This window comes from Mesocricetus auratus, unplaced genomic scaffold, assembly GCF_017639785.1.
Source record: "Mesocricetus auratus isolate SY011 unplaced genomic scaffold, BCM_Maur_2.0 Super-Scaffold_100676, whole genome shotgun sequence".
Taxonomy (NCBI): domain Eukaryota; kingdom Metazoa; phylum Chordata; class Mammalia; order Rodentia; family Cricetidae; genus Mesocricetus; species Mesocricetus auratus.
This window is the reverse complement of record NW_024429266.1, coordinates 61684028-61690027: the sequence shown is the minus strand read 5'-3', so window position 1 is coordinate 61690027 and position 6000 is coordinate 61684028. Positions and strand designations below refer to the sequence as shown.

The following is a 6000-nucleotide window of genomic DNA, read 5'->3' as shown; positions in this document are numbered from 1 at the left end:
CCCTGGTCTCCTTCATTCAGTGTACAAATGTCCCACAACAGGTGTCCCTGGTCTCCTTCACTCAGTGTACAAATGTCCCACAACAGGTTCCTGGTCTCCAGAGTGTGACTGCCTCCCAACTTTGGATAGAACTGACTGTAAACATGGATTCAGGCTGGATGAAGCCAGTTTTGAGTACATTGAACACCTTGGGGGAGCTTTTTTTGTAGGAAGTGTGTTACTTGTGTGATCATTTGCAGAGGAATTCATTCACTGTCTCTCCTGTGTGATGAAAAGTGACTTTTCTCAGCTAATGGCAATCTGAGATGGGTTTTTAAAACCCTGTGACATCCTAGGTAATGGTGGCCCACTCTGGAGGCAGAGGCAGGCAGATTTCTGTGCTTTTGAGGCCAGCCTGGTCTACATACATAATGAGTTCCAGGACAGCCAGGGCTACACAGTGAAACCCTGTCTGGAAAAACAAACAAATAAGAACTCTGTGTTACTGGCTTATTACAATCCATTGTTTCTGAGACGCATGGAAGACTTCCTACAGCTTCTCTGTGTGGTATCCTGAGCAGGGCTCTGAAGATCACTCACGTCCCTGCTTCGCTCCTACACATAGCCAGCTAGATTTACATTCTGTGTTTGTAGCATTCCTGCCTGCCCTGGTAGAGGCAATAATGACTCTCTAGACCACATCCTAAGCACAGTCCCATCTGCAGTGCTGCTTCTAGGGTTCCCAGTTACCCACAATCAACAGAGGCCTGATTATGTTCAATGGAAGTTTCTAGAAGCAAACAATTCACCAAATAAGTTTTATTATACTATATCATTATAATGCCTACCTTTTTTTTTTTGGTTTTTACGAGGCAGGGTTTCTCTGTATTGTTTTAGAGACTATCGGTCCAGCCCAGCCTCGAACACACAGAGATCTGCCTACCTCTGCCTTCCGAGTGCTGGGATTAAAGGCGTGCGCCACCACCGCCCGGCAATGTCTACCCTTTATTAGTGACTGTTGTTAGTTCCTTACTGTGTGTATTAGTTACCAGAGCAACTTAAGGAAGGAAGGAATGTTAGGGCTCACAGTTCGAGCACACAGAGGCAAAGAGTCTTTTCTTAGGCATTTGTTTTGGGGGGAATTTTATTTATTTATTCTTTTTGTTGTTTCGATTTTTTTTTTTTGAAACAAGGTCACATTGCGAAGCTTTGGTTAGCCTAGAACACACTATGTTGACCAAACTGGCCTTGACCTCATAGAGGTCATCCTGCCTCTGCCTCCACCGCCAGAGTTCTGGGGTATATGCTACTGTGCCTGGTGGTTAGTTTAGATTGTGTTTATCACCTGAAAAAGGGCATGAGATACTGCATGTCAGTGATCCCCTAGAACGAAACACTGTCCGTTAACAAGAACAGAGACCAAAACTGAGGCTCTTTCCAAAGAGAAGAGCGTTGGCACCGAGAGACCAGTCCCAAGGACTGCCTTTGCGCCTCCTAGTATCTACTGTTAGCGCTGGCAGCAGGTGCCTTGCTCCCTCTTTTAACCACCCCACCCCCCTTGAGCTGTGTGTCTGTCTGCCAGCAGTTTCTTTTTCCTTAAGTACAATGACTCTTCCATACCGTGGACCTTGAAAAGCAGCGTGACCCAGTTAGAACTTGTAGGAACCGCTTTGATTTACCAGCTCCTGACGAAGCTACAAAACCTATTTAGTTCAAAGAAGGCTAAACCGCCAGGGGGAATGTCAAAATTGTTTTATTGTATGTCTCATCTCTCAAGAAAAGTGATGTATAGAGCCCTCTCCACTGAATATCCATTATTGTTCGAAGTTCTAGCCCAGCAGGTCTTCCCTGTCTCGATCTGCTGCCTCTTCATTCTACAGCCTTTGGCACTAGCTAAAAAGATTAGTTTGTGTCTAAAGAGTTTTGCCTTCAAACTGAACAAGATTTGACTAGCACTGCTGCCGCCGTATTGATTACTGGGTGTGTGTTACCGTGAATTCAGATGGTTTTCAACTGCACCTGTTTGCAGGCGTGCAAGCATTTGTTGTGTGTTATGCTGGATATTTTCCTGTGTCACTCTCACATTATTTTTTTTTAGTTTTTACATTCCAATCCTGGTCCCCCTCCCTCCTCCCCTCCCTCTCCCCCCCCCTCCCATCTACTCCTAGGAGAGGGTAAGGCCTCCCTTAGGAAATCTACTGAGTCTGTCCCATCATCTCATTGAGGCAGGACCAAGGCACCTCTCCACCCCCACATCCCTGTGTCTAGGCTGAACAAGGTGTCTCTCCATATAGAATGGGCTCCACTAAGTCAGTCTGTGCATTAGTATTAGATCTTGGACACACTGCCAGTGGCCTCATATATTGTCCCAGGCACACCACTGTCACCTATATTAAGGGGGTCTAGTTCGGTCTTATTCATGTTCCCCATTTGTCAGACCTGTGTCACTGATCTCTCACTAGCTCGGGTCAGCTCACATTATTTTTTGAGACCATCACTCACCGATCCTGGGGCTTGTTGATTCAGCTAGAGCAGTGATTCTCAACCTGTGGGTCATGACTCCTTTGTGTGTGTGTGTGGTCAAATGACCCTTACATAGGAGTCATATCAGACATTTACATTACAATTCACAACAGTAGCAAAATTACAGTTATGAAGTAGCAATGAAATAATTTTATGGTTGGGGGGTCACCACAGCATGAGGAACTATGCTAAAAGGCTGAAGCATTAGGAAGATTGAGAACCACTGAGCTAGGCTGTCTGGGTAGAAAACTCCTATGTCTTCCCAGGCAATACTGATACACCAGGTTTCTTAGTATGAGTGCTAGGGATCAAACTCAGGTCCTCACCCTTGTGCAGTAAACATTTTAGTCACCGAGCTATCTCAAAAATCCAGTCTCGAATTGTTCACTGTGGTGGCCTATAGGTTGCCCTTGATGAGTTAGTTGTTGATTCTGAGAAGACTGTGAGCTATGAGATTGGGCAGAGGTGTGGGGAGTTGAGCATGAATGTGCCTCTGCACTGAGGGCTATCATTCAATGAAAAGCCACAGCTGGAGAAGCCTGGCTGATGCAGCCATGATGAAAGGTGTCTGGAGGCAGTGGTAGGGCCCAGAGACTCTGAGCCAGCCCAAGAGTAGCTGTCCCTGGACAGTTTGAATCAGGGCAATTCCTATGAATCAGGGAGTGGGCTCCTGCTGCGGTCAGCTTTATTGACAGGCTGGGATACTAGTGGGCCAAGCTCATTAAGTGACATTGGACACATCAGATAGAAAATGCAGTTGCATATCAGGAGGTCGAGTTGTTAGCTGCAAGCTCGATTTTCCCTGCATGCTCATCCTGTGCTTTTATTTAGGAAAATGTTGCCCTGTGGAAGGCGGTTTGTTTCATTACTTGAGTTATCACCAGTGCTGGCCCTTCCTCCAGTTCTGGCAATCCTCTGAGGTTCCAGGGAGAAAATTTTTTTTTTGTTTTTCCTCTTCTTCCCACAGGGTAACTGGTTTACATATAATTTAATTATTTCATCAACTATTTAGCCCATCCCTGTGGTGAAAAACAACCTTAAGCCACCCTCCCTTTGTGGGTTAAGGTTCTTATCTGTTTTTCCACCATTCCAATCGCATGCGTAGCTGAAATTGCTGCCTAAAAGCTCAATTGGACCACTCTATTTTCCATATTTGCAGAGATGTCCTTGGAGGCAGCAGAAGGGTAGCTAGTGATTTAGAGAAAGAAGAACTAAGAAAATGATCTAGCTCAGAAAAGGAATTACAGCCTTGAGAGTTCTCTAGTGAAGTCATATTTTAGATCACCTTGGAATGACTGTTTTCATCAGAGTGAGTCCTGAAAGCTTCTTTATGGGGTGGAGGCCTGTGAAGGGAGGGCATTCCTTATCAATATCTGGTCACATTCTGGTGTCATCTTTTAGTTGATTTTCTTCATTCAGTCTTGCTTCACCTTTTCCCATTCTATTTTTAATGGGGAGATGTTTCTTCATCCTGACAGGTTCTATACAGACCTGGGGAGAGTCTTGATCAGGAAAGTGCTTGCTGGTCATACATGATGATCTGAGTTAGCATCTCCAGCACCTATGTAAGCAGCTGGACACAAGGGCCTGCGTCTGTAACCCCAGAGCAGGGCAGACCGAGACAGGTGGATACCTAGAACTTGCTGCATAGTTAGTTTGCTGAGCAAATGAGCTCCAGGTTTACTAAGAGACCCTGGAGGGATGGGAGAGAGAGAGAGAGAGAGAGAGAGAGAGAGAGAGAGAGAGAGAGAGAGAGAGAGAGAGAGAGAGATTAAAATTAAGGTGGAGAGTGTTGAGGAAGATATCCAACATTAACTTCTGTCCTCCACATGCATACACATATGGCTACCTCTACATGTACATATGGGAACACATACATATGTAACACACGCCAAGGAAATTAAGTCAAGTGGATGAAGATTAATATCTTTTTTTTAAAAAGGAAACTTAGTTGTGTGTTTATTTGTGAGGATTCTTGACATCCATGCCTAACGTGTGTTCAGTTGAGTGTTTCCCAGTCAAGCCCAGGACCCATCTGAAGCCTTCGTGTTATAAATATGCTTTATTGGGGATGGTTTATTGAGTCCACTTAGTGAAACTTAATTGGCACCGAATGAATCAGCCTGGCCTGAGAACAGGAAGCACGGATGTATATGCGTTTGTGGGAACAGCCGAAGCGTCATCCTTTGCCTGGCTGCTTTTCCACTCGTTTTCCCTAAGCTGTGGAGCTGTTTCTGTTGCCTTTCATGGCCGTACCATTGAAATGTCCACAGTAATTTAGACCGCGGGCCTCCTAGGCAAGTTAGTGTTCTTTTCCTCTGAGTGAAAGCATTCAGCTTTGCCACGGGGAGAGTCTCTGGGTGACTGTAGTCCCTCACAAACACACAGGCATCTAATCTTACTCTACCCGAAGTAAAGAGGACATCGCACTTTCCCACCACCCTTGGGCTCATCTGCTTTCGGACCATTTTCCACAGCAGATGGTTTCATGCAAATATGGCCGACTATTTTCAGTCATAGTGAATATCACATTGCGTTATGAGTAAATTCTGAAACTGACATGTTTCTTTGAAAACCCACTCGGACCTCAAAGACAGATTATCTTGTCTGACTGCTCAGCCAACCCACAAGGCTGTGGTTCCCTGTCTCAGTGACCTGCTGTGGATACCTCTCTGTAAAATCTTACAGGTCTTCCTGACTGAAGTGCAACGATTTCCAGTGCCAGCTCCTGAGCCATCCTTCTTAGTAAAGGGATGACTGTGTTATCTCTGAAATTTCATATCTATTCGAGGAAATAGACCAAATGTTAATATCACTCAATGCATGTGTTGTTTTTCCTAGAATTTTTTTATTTTAATTATGCATATATAATGAGGGGGCAATGTGAGTGTGTGAGTTCAGTTCCTTCGGAAGCCAGAAGAGGATGTCATTAAGGAAAGAAGAGGGTGTCATATCCCTTAGAGCAGGAGGTGGAGTAATTGGTAGTTGTGAGCTACCCCATGTGGGTGCTGGGAACTGAACATCGGTCCTTTGCAGGTGCGTTACTCTCTTAACCTCTGAGCCATCACTCAAGCCCCTTCCTGGACTCTCTCCAGCCCCATTCCTAATAATTATAATAATAAAATCATTAATTTCTCTAATCTCTTTGGTAACTTTCCTTGAAGAAAGTTCTACAAATTCAGGACATTTCTGCCTGTTTTCTCTTCCTTCTCTCAACAACTGTCAAGTGTGTTCATCCTGAGCCTGAAAGTCACATAGACCCAAGATAACTATGAGTACAACCTCACACAAAATCATGGGCTTTCTTAGAACATCAGGAGGGTGTGTGTGTGTGTGTGTGTGTGTGTGTGTGTGTGTGTGTGTGTGATTACTTTTTGTTTGCTTGTTTTGTAATTCAGTGGTGAGGTTCTCCAGATCCAACTTTGTAGTTGCCTCAGTGTTAGAGTGTTAGAAGCTTGGATACAGCTTGTGTGCCTACAGGTCATTTTGTGGAAGGAC

The 6000-nt window shown here is 44.8% G+C and overlaps 1 protein-coding gene across 11 annotated transcripts in view; it reads left to right on the top strand.

The window, feature by feature from the left end:
* Mgat5 (alpha-1,6-mannosylglycoprotein 6-beta-N-acetylglucosaminyltransferase) overlaps positions 1-6000 on the top strand; it is a 282174-nt gene that overhangs the window by 167424 nt on the left and 108750 nt on the right. The gene's annotated exons all lie outside the window — the stretch shown is intronic.